Raw genomic sequence first — 20,375 nt, forward strand, 5'->3', positions numbered from 1 at the left:
GCATAATCAACGCAGTATTAGACACACCATGGGCAACTATTTCATGTGGCGTCAAGGAACTGAAAAGAAATGTTCATCAAAAGATCACACATGTTCTGAAGTTCATCCTGGAAAATAATTTACTAAATCGCATTCTTAAGGAAATCGGGGATGCAATCTAGGCATTTGTGTTTTTACACCAAAGGCTTTCAAATGTTCTTACTCCGACAATGCCTTCTTTCAGTACAGTCTCAGAACTTCACAGAAATTCACAGGGCGCTTGAGCTTTGTGATACAGCACAGTGGCATGATTAGGCTCTGTTCACAACAAAGCCATCACTTCAACGTTGTTTAAAGAACCCCAGGGGGTCGAAATTTTCGGAGCCCTCTACTACGGCGTCTCTCATAATCATATGATGGTTTTGGGACGTTAAACCCCACATATCAATCAATCAATCAACTTCAATGTTGTGCCAGGAGGAAAGGAAAATCTCTCTACTGCAAGGACCATTTTGCAAATTAGCGTCTCACATTGGCTAACTTTGCTGATAATTGTGCCTGAGCAATTCTTAATGGTTGGGCCACCTGCTCCTTGCACAATTAACATTGTGTGATTCTGTGCAGCCGTTATGCATTGCTGTATTTACTCGCATAATTTGTGCAGTTTTTTTCCAGAATTTAGGGGCTCTGCAAAGGGATGCGCAAACCACGCAGAGATTTTGCATACGAAATGTTGTGCAAAGGTTCTAACGCACTCAACATATGCATTAAAGAAAAAGAAAATAAATTAGAGCACAAACTAAGTGTTGTTTACTCAACAAAATTAGCATGTTGTTTAACCAGCCGGATACGGTCATGGTCCGTCTAGTTCAAATCGCTGATCGAGAGGCTAGATTGGGAATCGTGGGAATCATCATCGCAGCTGCTGTCACCGCCTGCCGAAAATCATCGGCATCAGTTTCATCTAGGGCATTAGAATGCCCCATTTTCTTGAAATCCTTCTTCTTAGTGCTAGGAGAAACTAAATCTCACGACACGGCGATACCGGAGAATCTAAGCATTTTCTTCAATGGCAGGAAACATTTATTAGCAAGCGCACTCTCTTTTTTTTTTTCGTACAGATTGTGATGATCGTCACACGTTGAAGAACTTCATGGTGAAGCTCTTAGCGGTGGCACAGTTCCCGTTTTATGTGGCGATCTTGTATAACAGTGAGATTTAATTTCGTTGTATATGTAACTATGTATATGTAACTATTGTAGCCCATGGCAAGGACAGAGTAAAACTGCGACAGACAGATGGTCAAGCTGCTGTACATTGTAATGTACCTTGTTTTACGGTATTGCCCCAGAGGCTACCATCAAGACATATATAAACAACTTCGCCAAGGTCAAGAGGGCGTGGTGAGGAACATTGTGTCTTTTTATTGAGTGCTTAGTGCCTTGCTTCACAAACACTACAGATATTTAAACTTCTGGAATCAACCAAGCGGGAATCGCATCGTGGATGCAGAGAACAAGGGAAACAGTTGGCTCGACAAGGTGACAGGCCTTCGCACAGCCTCCGATGCAGAAAGTTGATGTCCTGATGCGAGTGTGTATTCTCATGGTTCTACTGGTGAGCAGATAGAGGGAGGAAAATGCAGCCAATGCTTGAGCAGTCCTAGTGACCCGTCAGCAGCTTTGAGCGTTCGGGTACAGTATTCTAGGGACCCTTGTTCAGGCGAAGTCCTCGGAAAAAGGGACTTCACACTCCCTGCCCATTTGACTGGGCCCGGCACGCCTATCCGAAGCATATAAAGTCTCTTCTTGCGCGCACCGGCGAGCTGGCTCGAGCGGGTTGGGAAGTGCAAAGTATACGAGTAAATATTTTTTTCTTCTGTAGTGAAGCTGGCAAAATAATAAATGTGCACAAATTGCACGGGGCCTGCGAGGGCACAAATTATGCGAGTTAAATATGGTATTACATCTCTTAACATGATTACTTTAAACTAACATGTTGCCTGTATAGGGTTTTTTTTTTTTTCAAAACATTTCTAAGCACTGGCACAATGCGTAACTGCCATGCTCATTGTCCTGGGTTTTATTCCAGTCTGGACCCATGAGTAATATTGGCCATCACTACAATTTTCGAGATACTTTGAATAGACTCTAAAGCTATTCCATTAAGGGGGGACGCGCCCTTTGAAAACCGAAAAATCGCGAAAAAGTCGATTTTTTGAAAACCACATACTCGGGCAGCATGACTCATAAACTGCCTCTACTGTAAATATCAATGTCTAATTCATCGCGAAAGTACGTCAAATTTTATAACATGCCGCGGCAGCCGGCAAGCGGCGAGCGAGCGCCAAAAATACCCCAACTTCGCACGCTCGCCATTTCCCAACCGCTCGGCCGATCGCCGCCATCTTGATGTTGTTTTGCTCGTGAATTCTTGCGCTTTTTTTTCGCCACCCGCGGCAGTGGCGGTGGCGCTCCGAGGCGGGAGTCGCTCACGATTGGGGGGCTCGCGGAAGCTTTCGAATGTCCCGCTGCCTGGAGGTGAAGCCGCGATTGGACAAAACGCGCGCCTCTCGAGGGAATGGGGGAACGCGCGGCTCCTATTGGCTGCTGCGCGCGATGACGTAGCTGCTTCTCCGGCATGCGCCGGCTCGTCGTCTGCACCGGCGCTTGCAATGCCGGCGTTCTTTGTGTGCCCCGTTTGCCATCATTTCGATCAGTCGTCACACGTGCTCCTCTATCTTTCACCGTCTTCACGAGACGATCTTCTACCGTCTTCACGAGACGATCTACCGTCTTTACGGGACGATCACTACCGTCCTCACGAGACGATCTTCCGCCGTGTTCACGGGACGCGGATTGCTGCGCTGACGGTCACGATGGGCATCTCGAAGTTCAAGACTCGGCACGCGTTCGGTTCAAGAAAGCGTCAGCTGAAGCTCGTACGCATGGCGAAGCTCACCTGCACGCCCACGCGTGGCGATAGTTGCACCGATGCTTCCGCTTCATCTTTTCAAGACGATTGCGTCGACGCTTCTAGCGACGAGACTTCTACACCATCGGCACAAGGATCCGTCGTGACGAGTGAGGCTGGTGTTTCGTGCTCAAGTGCGCCTGGTGTGTCGCGCTCGCCAACCGCATTGATTCCGGCCCCGAACAGTGAGACCGCGTCATCGACTGTGCACATCCAAACACGTTTTCGGACGTGCGAGGAGTTGGCGACGGCGGAGAGAGAACGTGCTGCTGTGCAACGAAAGCTTGGCGCTATGCCAGCGACCGAGAGGAAATTTCAAGCGATGATGCCTGAACCCGAAGCTGCCACCGCTACGACCGAAGGCGAGAGATATTTCCTCGTGCAAGGGAATGCCCTTAGCGACATGCTGTCCAAGACCCCGTGCCCGCGATGCCTCGCGACCGGGATGAAAGTTCAAGGAGGCACCCAGCTTAGACTTGCCACGAAGCTTGAGCTGGTATGCCCACATTGTGGAATAGTTTCAAGTTCGTGGAGCTCTGCTCGTCAGAACGAGTCAAGGGCCTTCGACGTGAATATAAGAGCCATTACGGCCATGAAACAAATAGGGAAGGGACAGACAGCCCTCAACGACTTTTGGGCAACTATGAATGTTTCCCACCGTGGCCTGCACCACAGAACTTTCCAGAGGCACCTGAAGCAATTCAGAGAACCACAGCAACAGACCCTGGATAAATTCTATGAAGAATCGGCTTCTGCTGTGAAAAAGGTGTACAAGGAGATGGACCCATCTTTCTGCAAGGACATTACAGTGAACTATGATGGCACGTGGCATAAGCGCGGACATACATCTCACATTGGAGTTGGTGCAATCATCGAGTATCACACAGGCCTCATCTTGGATGCTGTAGTTTTATCGAATCAGTGTCTCGGCTGCCAGGTAGGACCGAAGCCTGAAGACGAGGGCTATGCAAGCTGGTTGAAGCACCATGTGTGCCAAAAAAACACTGATGCCAAGTCTGGGAGAATGGAGGTTGAAGCAGCTGTAACTCTGTTCTCACGTTCACTGTCCAAGCATAACCTCCGTCCAAGCATAACCTCCGGTATACAATCATTGTATCTGATGGGGACAGTGCCACATTCTCTGCCCTTCAACAAGACAATGTTTATGGGCTAGTCCCTATTGTGAAAGAAGAATGCTTGAACCATGTCCGGAAGAGGATGGGCACAGCCCTACTTAATCTTGTGCAGAAAAGCGAACAGGCTCTGGGAGGGAAGGGCAGATTGACAAAAGCCCTTATTGATAAACTCAGACTATTATGGCTGGGCACTGCGGAACAATTCAAACAATGTGGCTGCAATGCAGCGTGCAGTGATGGCGTCATATTATCACGTCACCTCAACTGACGAGGATCCTCACCATGACTTGTGCCCGGAAGGTGCAGACTCGTGGTGCCGTCATAATGCCTGCAAGGGGAATGGCGTGCCACCTCCAAAGCACAAATACAATCTTCCGGGCAACGTTGCAGAAGCGCTGCTGCCAGTCTACCAGCGCCTTTCGCAGGCTTCTCTACTGCAACGCTGCCTGGGAGCAAAGACGCAAAATGCATCGGAGTCATTCCATTCTGTCCTATGGTCCTTGATGCCCAAAGAGCAACATGCATCATTGATTGCTGTCGAGACAGCACTGCGTGACGCAGTTTTGCGGTATAATGCCGGCTGCTACAGGGCCACCCAAGAGTTGTCGTCATCAGTGGGACTCACACCTGGCCACCTAACCATTCAACGAGCTGCGGAGAAAGACTCTCTGCGTCTGAGAAAGGCTCAGAAACGGATGAATGAGAAGCAGGAAAAGCGGCAAAGAAAAAGAGAGCCTAAGGACACATCTAGCTACTCTGCAGGGTCATTTTAGACCATGATAAATGTTTGAAACTTTCGAAGCCAATTTTCTCAGAATGACTTTTTTGGCCAGTGAGGCTGCTTAGTCAGGTGATCTCTCTGGAACTGCTGGTCTGATTTCTATCAGGTTTTTTTTATTATGCACCTTAATAAATTGCCCAGAGCAAAACAAGCCCGCTTTTTTAATTTATTGTGTCTGTAATTTGTAATAATTAACTAAAACTTCATTGATGAGAGCCAAATTGTGAACACTAAATTCAGTGCTCTGCTAACATTTTTTGGCAAGGAAATTTAAAAAAAGGGCTCTGTCTTGCCCTAAAGCACCTATCCAGGAATCATCATAGTGAATTTCACAGTGCTAGCACATTTTTCAAATTCTCCAGACCCTGACTAAGGGACCCATGTGGACTACCCTGATAAATGGCTGTAACTTGGAAACCAGTGAACATAACTGCATGAAACTTTGTGGTTATTCAAATGGCTTTGCTATTAGTGTGCCCTGAAAATTTCATTAAGATATGTCAACAAGCAAAAAAGTTGCCCTTCGAAGGTAGCCTACCCCCTTAAAGGGACCCTGAAACATTTCTTTGTAGTTTCTTCAGCGTTTAGGCTGTAGCATCATCAAACCATTCACACCACAAATTTAGTTAAATGCCGCCTACAAGACTGCTATGGACAATTATATTATACCCTTCTTCTCACCTCTGCCTCACCTCCTCAACTCATGAAGCACGCTGGCATCTCTGGGGATCGCAGAGCTCACATGACTCGACGATTTCAGATTTCACCACTCTACACCTCAGAGATTGCACGCCGACAGCTTGCGCACATTATAGGAGGCTATCGCTCAGTGAGCCCGGCAGCACGCACGTCGTATGGCACTGGACATGAAGGTCGTAAAGTGGTCAATATCTGCCGCCACCTTACCAGCCGATCATACTTCCGCCTATTCTACAGCCCATGACAGCCAATCAGATTAGCAGCCATAGTAACATCACTTGGTCAAAGCATATCGCTCTGTAAATGGGCGGTTGAAAAGGTGTTCGATTGAGTCGCAGTGATCTGCACCGATCAGGAGTGATTCGCAGCTTTAAAGCTTTGTAATTACACAGTTCATGCGGAGAGCTCAAATTGGTCTCTAAAAGACCCTTAGGACTTGGTCTACCAGCCATATGTTTGTGCTAGAGGTGTGCGAAAATTGAAAGTTTCAATATTTGAAAGTTTCGAATATTCGGCGAATATTGCATTTGTAATATTTGTATTCAATTCGATAACTACATACTCAAAAATTTCAAATACTCAAACTAACTCGAATATTTGATGTTCACGAATATTTGTTTGCATATGTCACTGTGAAGCACTTACGAGCCTCAGTAGATCATGCAGTGATAACTATGACTTCAGCGCAAGTGTGGTCATGGCAGCATGAAAATTCATGGGAGCGTTGTGACTGTAACCAACAAATACATCTCATCGCGACAAACCTACCAATGATAACCATCTCAGTCAATCTAAATCATGTACTGCCTGCACGGCAGTACGTGCAACATTAGTAGTTTAGCGCTGTTACGGCTCATGCAAGTGTACCGACCACGCCATCCGCTGCCGCGCTCTTGTGCGCAGGACCGCAAGTGCGTATTGCTCGTTGAAACAAAGGCAACACGCCGCCGCCACCGCATTGGCTCGACAAAATAGTCTCCACACCGTTGTTCAGTCAGGTTCAATGTTACAAGGTGTGCCGCTGATGGAGTGATCTTAGTCGGCGATGCACAGCACGCAACTAGCTAGGGACGCGCTCAGCTTGACGAACGATGGTAACACGTTTCATGTATAGCCATGCCAGTTTTCTCTAATTGATCATGGTAGAAATGTACGCGCAAATGTCCAAGCCTGACGAATCGCACGTCAGCTGTGCCGCTACTTCGGCATGTAAATTCTCTTCACTGTTCCGAAATGATTTCTTGGTAGCGGATATGGTCATGTAAATGAGCTGATGTGTTTTTCCACTCAATGGCAGACATAGAAAAGGCTATGCACTTTAAGTAAATTAACACAACTGGAGCTTGAAACAGGTGCCTTTTATTGCTAACAAAAAACATCAAACGTGCCACATCACTTCATTTTAGACAGTTTATCAATACATGTCACAGTCGCGCCTAAATTTAAGGGCAACTTTAACAAAAAAGTGAATGAAAGTTTCGCGAATCATAGAAATGTCTTCGCGGACCACCCTAACCACTGGTTTAGACTTATGTACACGGGTGTTAACTGCTAACACAATCAAATCAGTAACCTCGTGCTCATCATGGCAGGTACAAAAGCTTCTTTTTTTATGTGTAATACAGTACACTCTCAGTAAACGAAACCTGAAGGGACAGGGAAAATATGTTTCATTTAACGGGAGTTTCGTTTACTGATGTTTCATTTAACGGGAGTTTCGTTTACTGAGAGGTGAACATTGGTGTAGAATACAAGCCTGAAACTAAGCATTGTAGAGGCAATAGTTCCGTTTAAGCAGTAGTTCCATTTAACAAATTTCCTTTTACTGAGAGTTTTCTGTGAAGTGCTACCACATAAAAAAAAAAATACACGGTTTGTTCAACTTGTGGATTGAACCCAAGACATCACAGTCACAAGCTCTACTATTACAGTCTTATGCTTTGTGGGAAGTACAGATGGTGACATATTTAATTAAATTTTTGTGCACAATAACTGACTTAATAAGTTGTAATTATATGATAAAGTAAAAGATTACTGGTGGAAAAAATTGCACCTCTTCATTATTCGATATATGATTCATAGTTGAAGCTGTGTATTTGTATTCGATTTGTATTCGAAAATTTTGATATTCGCACACCCCTAGTTTGTACAAAATAACCATTTCAGGGTCTATTTAAGACACAGTGGAACCTTGAATATACGCCCTGTTTATGCAACGGACCACATTTAAACAGGTGTGTTCTGTAACAGCCGAACTGCCATAGAAATAAACCTTGGTTATGTAATGCAATTGTATGCTGAACCAGCATTACAGGACAACTTGCTGGCACTGCCCCAGAAACAAAGAAGTTTCTTTCATTTTTTTCTCGAGTTTAATGTACACCAAAATTCGGAGGGTTTAGAATCATAAAATTGTACCTCAGTGTAAGCGACTTTTTAATATAAAGCTAATGTGCCCCTGTGTTCGAAAAAAATAGAAATATCCTGCAGGAGGGGGGAGGGGCATTTGGTGTGAAGCGACACCACGGACCCAAGCCAATGGGGGAAATCTGGGTCCCCTTCCGTGCTTAGCCATGCGGTGCTTTGCCGTGCTCGGGAAAAAGGGGATCCTGGGGGTTGAGCAGACACTGGGTGTTTAGACCCCCTGTAAAGGCAACACACCCCTTTGGCTCCGGCTACACATAGAATGCACCCCTGGGCCTATGTTTTTAAAACTGTCAGTTTTGGTAAGCGCGCATGGCCGCAGCGATGAGGAGGAGCCCCCTCTTATATCCCACGCAGCAGCGGCGCCGTTGTAGCTTTGGGATGGGTGAAGGAGCATGGTCTGCTACTTCTGCATGCGAAACACTGGGAAATTGTTTTCCAAATATGCAGATTTTAGCTAAAGCAATTAGATGAGGGCTAAAGGGTGATATATAACTTAGTAATAACTTAGTGATACTTAGTGATAAATAAGCGGCGTGCCTAATAAGTATAGGTATAGTTTTGTGCCTGCAATGAATCAGTGGTGTTGCCAAGGGTTGGCACGCCAGACCTGTGCCTCCTCCCCACCCCCCCAAAAAAATATTTCCTACTTTCTCGCTATTGTTTACAGAGCAATAACTGACACTTGATCACACTCGCCTGTCTGGCGCTCACTTCAGACTAAAGTGGGGCCCCTACCGCCCGAAAAAAATCATGCCCGCTCCTCTGCAATAAATAGCGTTCATTTGCGCCAGCTGGTTGCGGACAATTGTAATCAAACGAGCCCGCTTTAAGGGGAGATGCGAGTCGAAAAATCGCGTTTTTAGCAAAATTTCTCGTATTTCTGATTTTTATTGCATTGTAATCTTCAAACCGTCTTTTTTCATCTGTGAAAATTTCAAAACTAAATTTGAACCGCAAAATGCAAAAAAATGTGTATGAAGACATCGCGGTGGCTCAATATTTCGTGAATTTGAGTCGATATTGGCCATCTTTGACTGCACGCTGCTCCCCGTTGCAGTGCCGCCCGCCATCGCGATCGGTGGGGAAAGTTGCGTCCGGCCTTCTTCTTACCGCTCCGACGACCGCCAGTTTCGTACGTGGGCAAAAAAAAAAAAACCGAAAAAACGAGGCCTTTTTATCATGTGGTTTGAGCGGTTTAAAAACGCGCGGCACACTAAGCCGCATCGCCATTGGCTACCGAGTCATTGTCAGCTGTGTTGGTGGCGGCCATCGACATTTGGTCCATCTGCTTTTCTGCGCGTCTACGCATATTTCCGCGATGACAAGCCTGAAAAAGTGCAACGTGAGACCGCAGAAGTTTCAAACGAAGCACAAGTTCAAGGGAAGGCGGCGTAAAGTGCCCCGAACGACGGCGACGAACGAGAACGCGCCTACGTGTGCTAGGCCTGACGGCGGCATCGACGAGTGCGTGAGCGACAGTGGCTGCGATGAAGGGATCGACGCTGCGCTTTCTTTCGTCAGTGCTTCGGAAAAAAAGCTCGGCTTCTTCGAAAAAGACGAAAGACAGCACGATTAGGTTTGTGCAACGACAGTTTTGTGCGACACCCTCTTGCTGATGGCACTTGTGGCAGGTGCGGCATGCCCTGCTTGCGGTATTCAAAAACTTGCCGTTCGGGAGCCGGCAGAAAAGCGCAAGGGACTTTCGTCGCTCCTCGAACTTCATTGCGAAAACAGCGAATGCTCAGCGACTGTTCTTTCGTGCTCCTATACGTCACTGCGTGTTACGGCGGACGGCAGCAGCCGAGTGAGCCAACGGTACGACAGTGGGAGCTCCCGAGATAGTTTCGCTGTAAATGTGAAGGCGGTGGTGGCTGCACGCGCTGTCGGCATTGGGCATGAGCAATTGTCGAGATTTTGCTCCATTATTGGACTCCCAAAGCCAATGCACCACCGAGGATTTTTTCTATTGCAAAGAAGGTGCACACCGCTGCCATGGCAGCTGTGAGTGAAAACTTGCGCCAATCCAGAGAGTTGACGAAAGAAGTAGCAGGCGAAACTGATGTGGCTGTTATGTTCGACGGCACTTGGCAGAAGAGGGGCCACAATAGCCACAACGGGATTGGCGCAGTTATCTCCTTAGATACTGGCCTCTGCTTAAACTTTGAGGTCATATCAAATTACTGCCTGACATGCAGTAGGCACAAGGATATGGGCCCAGACGAGGAAGTGTGGCAGGCATTCCATGGCCCAGTCTGTGAAAAAAATGCAGACTGTTCCTCCCATGCCATGGAAACGGAGGCTGCAATGCGCATTTGGCAGAGAACATTGACTTATGACACCCCACTGCATTTCATGACATTCTTGAGTGACGGTGACAGCAAAGCATATAGTGCAGTTGCAGAGTCAAAAGTCTATGTCTATGGTGCTGTCAATATAGAAAAAGAAGACTGCACTAATCATGTGGCCAAGAGACTTGGCACCGCGCTACGGAAGCTGCATGTGCCATTACCACGAGGGCAGAAAATGAAAGAGCCAGCCATTCAGAAGCTCCAAACATACTATCAGATTGCCATAACAAGCAACAGGGGGAGTGTACGGGATATGTACACTGCAGTATGGGCTTCGTACTTCCACTCATGCTCTACTGACAATGCTGGCAGCCACAAGTTTTGCCCTGCAGGAACAGAGTCGTGTTGCAAACATCAACGCGCTGAAGCACTTGGTGAACCTGCACCACGCCACACACCTCTCCTGACAAAAGCACAGAGATTGGCTGTTTTGCCCATTTATAAGCGGCTAACGGATGAGAAGCTCCTTGCTCGATGCATCAAAAGGAAAACCCAGAATGCATCGGAATCCCTGAACAGCAAAATTTGGCTACTTTGCTCCAAGACTAAGTTTGTCTTTCGAACGGTTGTCGAGACTGCCACAGCTATGGCAATCCTGTGGTTCAACAAGGGTCATGCTACTTTCGAGCACATCCTGGAAGAGCTCAACATACTGCCATCTAGAAATCTAGTTACATTCAGTGATTCCCGCGATGCGAGGCGCATCAAGAGAATGTCCGAGCGTCTGACAGCAGAAGCAAGGGCCCACCGTCGTCGTGGAGTGAAAAGGGCACGGCTAGAAGAGAGTGCTCGCAAGGACCGTGAGGGCACAACCTATGCTGCAGGACAGTTCTAGTAACTTGCAGTGCTTTTCAAAGTTCTGTTGAACATTATGGCCAAAGATTATGCATTTCTAACAACTCTGTGATAAAAAAAAAGGTTTCAAACTTTCAAATGCATTTTTCTCCTTTTGCAGTTTTGTGCGATCTGTGCTTCTTATACACGCTAGTTCGTATACTTAGAATTGTCATACCTCTATGAAATTTTGCACATAGCATGATGAAGGCCCATAGAGTGCGAGTATCTGTTCAGATTGTCTGTGCTGCTTGATTATGTTTTTCAAAAATTACATAACATTGAAAGCCCTTGGCAACTAGAGCCGTAGTAAATTTTTCTATTTTATTATTGTATTTCACCTTTTTACACACAAAATTTATATAGTTTTTTGCACTCTACAGTTCCAAAGGATCATAGTCAGCTATATCTGCATGCTTTATCTCAAATTTTTATAGGTCAGAATTGTTGCATAACAATGGCCATAATTTTGCAGTATCTGACCTGCAGAAAGAAAACCAAGCAATCTACATGAAAATAAATGACATATTTGAAAAGAGGAGAAAAAACTCTATTAGCATGCCAATTTGTGTTAAATTCAGACTCTCATTAAAGAAAATCATTTTTCGAGTAGCATCTCCCCTTAACTACACATCGTATAAATTGCGCGTAAGAATATGTTTAGAAACGGTCGTGCTTCTTTTTGAACTGCTAAGGAAAAATAGTCAGGTCACATTGGCAGTCTCATGCGAATAGGCGCCACAATCCTGCTATGCTTCATATCGATAAGGTAGCATGTCCCACAGCTAGCACAGCTGACATAAATATTATAATTTTTCTGGGAAGATGCCTTTCATTCATAAACTCCTTGGATTGTAGTTGAAACTATTCAAGCAGTTGGGTGAAGGGCTTCAAAAGTGAATTAAGAAAAATTGAAGAAAAAATATAATATAGTATAATAAATGACATATAAAGACAGTATTTAAATAACTTCTATTCGGAAAAGCTTTTTCATGTGCTTATTGTAGATTTTTACTATTGAAGTCACAGAAATTTTACATTAATTTCAGTTTCTTACAGAAGAAATAGCGCAACAAGTAGTCAGCTGCTGACATACATCTTTTGTAGCAAAATGCACTCTCGATGCTACGTACGACTGTAATAGCTCTGCAGTCAGATTAATTTTATGGGTAGCTTCATCAACATTGCTGTGCTCTATGTTTGTGTCGGACACATCGTCATCACTTGCCGACACAGGGTCCTCGATTCACGGTTTGTCTAAGTTTCGGGGGGTTTCTTTTTGTGCTTTAACGCCGCTGGATTAGACAAGTGTACATGAATGTTTGGGAAAATTCAAGGAGCAGCACCGAGTTCATATGCCCACCTGCCACTCGGAATGTTTACATTGTTTCTGCCTACGATAAGCTCGTAGCAAGTGACTAGGTCATCGGATTCGAAGTGTAGTTCGCAAATATAGGTCTCGACTGTCACCTGGAAGCTTTTTCATGGAATAGCAGATGTCCAGGCCTTGAGAACTGCAGGGTGATTTGAGGGATTGAAGATGTGCCTTTGATCGCCCGTATATTCCTTGGAATCATAGCCACTTTGATTGTCCGGGCCGTTGCAGGTCGGCATGTTTACTATCATAAACGGCTAATTTACTCAAGCATGCTTGATCGTGTCACATGTGAAATTCTTTTTGTAATGACTGCAACCTAACCTTGAAGCTCCTGCGGCTGTGTTTTCGGCAAGCGAACATCAACAATAACATGTGACACTGGGGCGGGAAGCTAGCGGCGACAGCGGCTCAATCTCAACGCTATGCCAGCGCCACCCTCTGAGCAGATACAAGTTGGTGCCGTCTCCGGAGCGTGCTTTTTCAACTGACAGTATCTAAAAATGTTACCCTGGGCTGACCCACCCTGAGAAATCGGTGGTTGCCCTTTTCTATCCACTCTCTGCTATATTTTCTTTCTTATTTTTTCTTACTCTCATGTCTTGTAACCCTTTTAGTTGCTTGCCACTTTTCGTAGGCGTCTTTGGTTAACCTTGTGTTCTATATGCAGCCTTGGATATAATACATTGTGCTATAGGAGCTATGTATAGGTGACATCTACATGTGTTATTCAAGCATTGTAGCGTTCGCTTGTTGGGCTCGATGGTGGGTGGCTGCTCAGTGATAAAATATTTAACGGGCGCTTCTTTGCCCCAACTTTCTGATCTCTCTTTCAAAAGTGTGCACAACGAAGTGACATTGAAGTTTTTCACACCGTACAAAAATAATTTCCTCCGGTATGACGCAATACACAATAAGCAAACCAACAAGCCAGCGAAAGGTGTCTCGTCTTTCTTTGTCGCCAAATGCCTTCAAGAAAAACTAGGACCAGGATATAAGATCACTAAAGTGTCGAGTGAGATCTTTTGTAAAGATCAACATGAGAAACTTTCCGCCTTGAGATGGGTGCACGTTAAAGAACCCCATGTGGTCAAAATCTTTGGAGCTCTCCACTATGGTGTCTCTCATCATCATATGGTGGTTTCGGGACGTTAAACCCCACGTATCAATCAATCAATCCTGCCTTGAGATGTAAATTCTGTAAACAGGGGTTGTGTCGAGCCAACATTTCGACAAGCTGAATTGATTTCTTTAGCGCTAGCGTGTCTATGCTTCGTACCCTCTCCTCCATCCTAACATAAAAGGGTAGGGGAAAAATTGGATACGGGATTGTGAGAGAGTGGGAGAGGGGGTTGATGTGAGAAATTGTATGAGTGAAAAAAAAAAGTATTCCATCAATAAAAAGAAAATAAGGGAGCGGTGGAGAGGTGAGGACGTACACGTGTCATGGAGTCCTAGCTGTCCGACCGGTTCTCAGAAGTTAACAATCGCAGGTTTGAAATTCCTAGATAGATGGCTGAACTTACAACGGTTTTCTTTGTGTATATACCCTACTTAACGGATCCAAGAGTCCCCTTAAAAACGTTTATACCGACTGGCTGAAGCGTATTGAACTTGTGAATAAGGTACGACTCTGTATATTTTCTCTGTCTTTTGGAACGAAAGTATGACTGGTGTATGTAGAGTTTGAGATCATCGAAGTTGTGTCCTGCTAAATTAAAATGCTGTGCCACAGCTTTTGGCAATTTCTTTGCCGGGTCCGCATGATGACCGTTTAATCTAACATTAACAGGCTGTCCTGTTTCATCAATGTACGGTTCGAGACAATGTGAATAGTCGATTATGTAATGTTCTCTCTAGTGCAGGTAAAACTAGATTTTATATGATTGGCATAATCACTTCCGGTACTCATAACTATTATATCATCTTGAAGGTGTTTGCAAGTCTTGAATCTTTGACGGGAGCAAAATGTTATTTGGCCAATAGAATGAGTTCACTTTATCATCCATCAACATGTCCTTAAAATTCTTATTGTGGCGATACATACCCGTTTTACTTCCCGAAACGCTTTTCGAAGGCTCTAGCTGCTTGCCAGTATTGGATAAAACTCACAAAGGATATTATTTATGTTTGGAAGGGGGCCTGTGTATTTGGTTACAAATGCTGGCGGCTGGTTGGGTTGTGCTACGGGGGGGTTTCCTTAGCTAGTGTTATTTTTTTCATCTAGTTTACATGCTTCATTGTAGACCTTGTTTAGGGTGTCTTTTGGGTAAATTCTTTGAAAAATTTTTCCGCTGAACGCAGAAGACGCTGCCGTGTGCCCTGAAGCATGTGCCCACAAGGAGGTGCTACAGTCCACTGAGCATATATATGGGATATTGGGAGAGGGAATACAGTCGAACACAGATATGTCGAACCCACATATATAGAATTTTTGGGTATATTGAACTCTCGAATTATCCTTTTAAAATTCCTTTGTAGAAGTATAGAAATTCGCATGTTTTTATTGAACGATATTTTTACCTGCCTTCGGATATATCAAACACCACATAAGCTGAAAAATGCGCTTCAGCACTTGGAGTGCCCCGCGATCTTCGTGGTAGCCCGCAGCTCCACATGTGAGTTTGAAGTGCGCTTTGGCACTCGCAGCATCTGCCGACCTCCGCGTCGCCCCACTTCTCCGTCCAAACCCGAAACGCTCGAAAAAAGGTAAGGGTGAGAGTGCTCGGACTACGGTCCCCAACTTGCGAAAGGGTTTTTTTTCTTTTTTCGTTTCTCTCTTTCTTATGCTTTCGCCGTGTACCCGTAGGCTCGGAGAGCAGGAATTAAACAGTCGATGACCACCTCCTTTCCCCTTTTCTTTTATTTTTGTTGCTGTTTTGCGAGTTTTTATCAGCTAACCACAGTTCACGCAGCGCCTTTTGCTGTTGCCCTCGCCGGTAACTATGCTCTCGTGAGGGCTTTGTTGGCACAGGGGTGCAGCAGCTGGGCCAATTGCGCTACTCTGATACAATTCCTAGTGATTCCACTCCTGTGCCAATTGGGCCAAAGTGTTCCAAATCGGACTTCTTGCGCCGTCCTGATAATATCAACGGAAGTTGTGCTAATGTCTGATTTGGGTGTGTCTATCACCGGCAACAGCCATGCCGGCACGTCAATACATGTGCACTTTGTTCTCTGGGCCACCAAAGTCATGATCACGTATAGTCGAACTCTGCTACAACGAACGCCGTTTCAACGAAATTTCCCCTACAAAGGAAAAATCACGATTTCTCGTCAGCAGTCCATACGAGACAATGTATAAACATTGTCGCCGCAACGAACACTTTTTCTTCGATTGTCCGCTTCAACCAAATTTCAGAATAATATTCCAGGCTCAGATACTTATTGCTATGTAATAAACCCAATCTTTAACATTTTGATGCATTTTCAGGCGTGAAAATGCGTCAAGTCTGAAAGTCTGAAACACGCATCTGCACTACCAGAAACCGCTGCCATATCGCCGCTGTGCAGCAAGCACGGGCGCTGCCATTTCTCGATAGCGATGGCAACGAGACTGCCCTGCTTTTTCCACTGGCTTTCTTTTGAGGCGCGGATGATCCGAAGCTGAAGCTCCGTCACTCAGTTTATGGTTTCCTTCATGCAGCTGCTGGGTGCAACCGTGGAACGATGCCTTTTCCGATTTCGATGCTTATCATTATGTTTACACTTGGCCAGTGTGGTAACTAATCAGAGAGGCTGTTCGTCTGCATTATCAACAAAATCAGCTAGCCGCGAGTGATGGGTGATAAGAATGACTTAGAATAATCCAAAAGTCCCCGCTCCACGGTACGCTGCCTCCATCTCGGCGTTGTCTGGTACTTTTGACGGCAGACAGCTGCTGGTGTTAACGTGCTAATGTAACTGTTTTGTTCGTTCATGAAGGCGGCTTTAGGCGTTGTTTCAGCATGCTTTTCACCGTGGCCTCTGCATGAGTGAGAATTGCGTCGTGACCCTGCTGGGAAAACATAGGAAGCAGCAGAGATTTTTTGAATTTTGAGAATAAACATTTTTTTGTTTTGTTAGCTCAGATAAGCTATATTTCTTCGATTTACAACAACAAAATTTTCGCTTCAACGAACTTTTTTCTGCGCCCCATCAGTTTCGTTGTAGCAGGGTAGGCTTTACCTATTTATTTATTTATTTATTTATTTATTTATTTATTTATTTATTTATTTACAGGATTTCTGCTGGCTTCAAAGTGAAGCCATAAGTAGGAGTGGGTAACATATAAATATAGCACGCTGAACATTTTCACAATATAATACGCACAGAGAATGTTGCGTACACAGGTTTTAACGCGGTAAAAAGAAAAATATACAGTGCATGACAGGCGATTGCGCATAGCATAATACCTGTATAAGTGCGTACTAACATCGCTTGTAAACTAACAACGCAACGTCAAAAAACAAAGATTACAAATATGGCAGGAAGACATGCTATGAATTTTTTAGCTCCGATAAGAATGACGCCACTGTCGCCGCCTTCACAATCTCACCAGGGAGGCAATTCCACTCGCGTGCAGTTCGTGGGAAAAAAGAGCCCATGTACAAGTTCGTTCTGCAAGAAAATTCCTGTAATTTTTTTTAGTGATCCGCCCACGTGGGTCGTCGCACAACTTTTTCTATATATGCACTTGAATCAATGCCAAGCTTATCGTGGTAGAGCAGATACATATATTTTAGTCTTTCGCGATATCGCCGCAAATGTAATGCTTCCAAGTTCACTGTCTGAAGCGAAGCAGTGACTGACGTAAGGCGATTGTATGAGCGAAAGATAAATCGAGCAGATTTTCTTTGTAGGTTTTCTAGTTTATCAATATTTTTCTTTGTGTATGGGTCCCAGACCACGCAGGCATATTCCAAAAGGGGACGAATGTAGGTTTTATATGCTAATAGTTTTATTTCTTGCATTGACTGTCGTAACGATCTTCTAAGATATCCAAGCTTCCTCATGGCTTTCTTTTCTAGAAAAGTGATATGTTCATTCCACCGGAGGTCTGAAGTGATTATTAAACCTAAGTATTTATAACGATTTACAGCACTAAGACAGCGACCATCTATTGAATACTGGAAAGTAAGTGGTGCCTTCTTTCTTGAAATTGTCATTGAGACGGTTTTCGTAGTAATGATGCACATCTGCCATTTTTCACACCAAATATGCAGTTTGTCAAGGGCACTACTTAATAATGCCTGGTCGGCAGGTGTGTTTACTTCCTGATAAAGGATGCAATCGTCCGCGAACAGTTTGATTTTGACAGGTATATCGTTTACGATATCATTTATATAAACTAAAAAGAATAGTGGCCCGAGAAACGACCCTTGGGGAATGCCTGATTGCACGGGCGCCGGGCGTTAACACGAGCCGCCAACTGATACACATTGACTCCTAGACGATAAGTATGACTCTATCCATGAGAGAAGCGAGTTATTTTGTAATATGGGTTTTAATTTTAACAAAAGCTTATGGTGCGAGACGCGATCAAATGCCTTCTGGAAGTCCAAAAAAATTATATCGATTTGACTCTGTTTATCTAAGGCTGAGGCAAACTCGTGTATTGTCTCAAGGAGTTGGGTAACCGTCGACATTTCCTTACGGAAACCATGTTGGCGGCAATCAATCAATTTATTTTGTTGCAGAAACTGCAGAAACTGCAGATTTATTTTGTTGCAGAAACTGTATACGCATATTAGAAAATTTTGATACATGAGAAGATGACGGGTTCTGGCGCAGTCTTTTGCGCATCTTCTTTAGTTTGCGTCCCGCGCAGTCTTTTGCGCATCTTCTTTAGTTTGCGTCCCGCTCACACTACTTCCCTCGTCGTCCAAGGGCGAGCAGATTGCGTTCTGATAATCTTTGAGGGGACATGACTTAAGACGTATTTTATAACAAGATTCTTGAAGAAATCCCACAAATCTTCGACAGAGCAACTACTTGATTCATACATATCACTGAAATCTGAAAACGATATATCTAACAGGTCAAAAATGGCGACGTCATCAGCACGAGTGAAATTTGGCACTACGCGCTTTTCCTTCACTTCTTTTCTTACGTGGAGTGGAATGCTCAAAGATAACAATCAATGATCGGATACACCGTCATAGACGCACAAAGCAGGATTTCGACGAAGGATTCTGTCACTCACAAGAAACAGATCCAAAATAGATTGTGCGTTACTTTGAACATGGGTGGGTTGTTTTTACTAACTGTGTTAAGTCATGAAAAAGAACAATGTCGACCAAGGGCTCAGCAGCACTAGAAAGCGGTTCCGGGAAGTCCGCGTCCCAATTAACTTGAGGAATATTAAAATCCCCAGCTAACAATATATTAGAAGTGCTTGTGTTGCAAGAACAAAGAAAATCATTAATACCATCAAAAAACGCCTTCTCGGCATACGGAGGGCGGTAAAATGCACCCACAACCAGGTTCATTTCCTCAAGGTGCATTTTAATAATGACACCTTCAATGCCGTCTCTATCGGAAAGCCTAGTCACATTGAGGTAGTTTTTAAACAGGATGGCCACACCACCACCACGAGATGGTCTGTCTTTCCTATAAATGCCATATCCTGGGGGCGCTTTTTCGTCGTCCTTAATATCTGAATGTAGCCAGGTTTCTGTTATTACAATCAGATGGGGTGCATGCGCTATTGTGATACTTTCCAGGTCATCAAGTTTATTGATGATGCTGCGGGCGTTAAACTGAATGCAACGAAGTGAATTGCCTGATTGTGCTTCGGTTCACTGCTGAGATTTCTTAACGACATTACCTGGAAGTGGCACTCGTTCGTTACGGTCTGCATCCCAAACGAACAGAACACCGTTAACTCGGATTTTGTCTTAGATTAATTTCACCTTTTCGCCTGCCCTTCGATTTTCCACCTTGCTTTCCCAAAGTTTTTTTCTTTTATGTCGTGTAGCTTCCGAGAAGTCCTCAGAAATCGAGAAACCTGTACCTTTTAGTTTGAAGCAATTTTTAAGCACAGCAACCTTGTCACGGTAATCAATAAACTTTAGAATTATAGGGGGAGGCTTACGTAGTTGTTTGCGCCCAATTCTGTGAATTCTTTCCGCAGACGACACTTGTATTGCCAGGATATCGGTAAACACACCCTTCAACACACTTTCGCTGAGTTCATCGAAACTTTCATTAGTTGTTTCCGGTATACCGAAGACAATCAAGTTGTTCCGCCTATTTCTATCTTCAAGGTCAGCTAGCTTGCTTTCCAAGCTTACGACCCTTTTTTCCAACTTATACGCCATTGTTTTCACCTCATTTACAGCCGTAGCAACTTCTTCCACTTTTTTTAACTTCAGCTCAATGCCATCCAGCCTTTTCCGAATGCTTTTCTGACCATCCAAAAGCTCAGCAAGCAACTTTTGAACGTCAGGGCCGGGATTCGGCTCGACGTCGCCACACAATAAAAGCAAAGAGAGAAGCATTTCGCATACACTAGAACAGATTCTGCTTAAGCTACATGGGCATGTCAGCTGGACAAAGAAAGGGTCGTCACATATGACAGATGAAACATTATCACTAACCTGCATGAAGAAAATAAGCGGATTTGACATGATGTCGACGCGAGGCCAGCCGACATGCCCACTGAAGAAGCTCGATGGATGCCGTGAATTTATATCTCCGTCCGGTGACGTCGATGTAGCCGCACGTGGCACCTTCCATCCTTCCCAGCACCGCCTGTAGTGCACTGGTTGTCCTGCGCAGTCTTCAAAATTTTCCATGTGTTCAGCGAGGACGAATGTGCAATGCGTCTCTCGGACCGTCGC

General features: G+C 44.8%; 1 protein-coding gene across 1 annotated transcript in view; it reads left to right on the plus strand.

The window, feature by feature from the left end:
• Positions 1–20,375, plus strand: part of Stam (signal transducing adaptor molecule) — a 232,534-nt gene that overhangs the window by 125,640 nt on the left and 86,519 nt on the right. The gene's annotated exons all lie outside the window — the stretch shown is intronic.

Source organism: Rhipicephalus microplus, chromosome 2, assembly GCF_043290135.1.
Source record: "Rhipicephalus microplus isolate Deutch F79 chromosome 2, USDA_Rmic, whole genome shotgun sequence".
In the NCBI taxonomy this organism is placed as follows: Eukaryota; Metazoa; Arthropoda; class Arachnida; order Ixodida; family Ixodidae; genus Rhipicephalus; species Rhipicephalus microplus.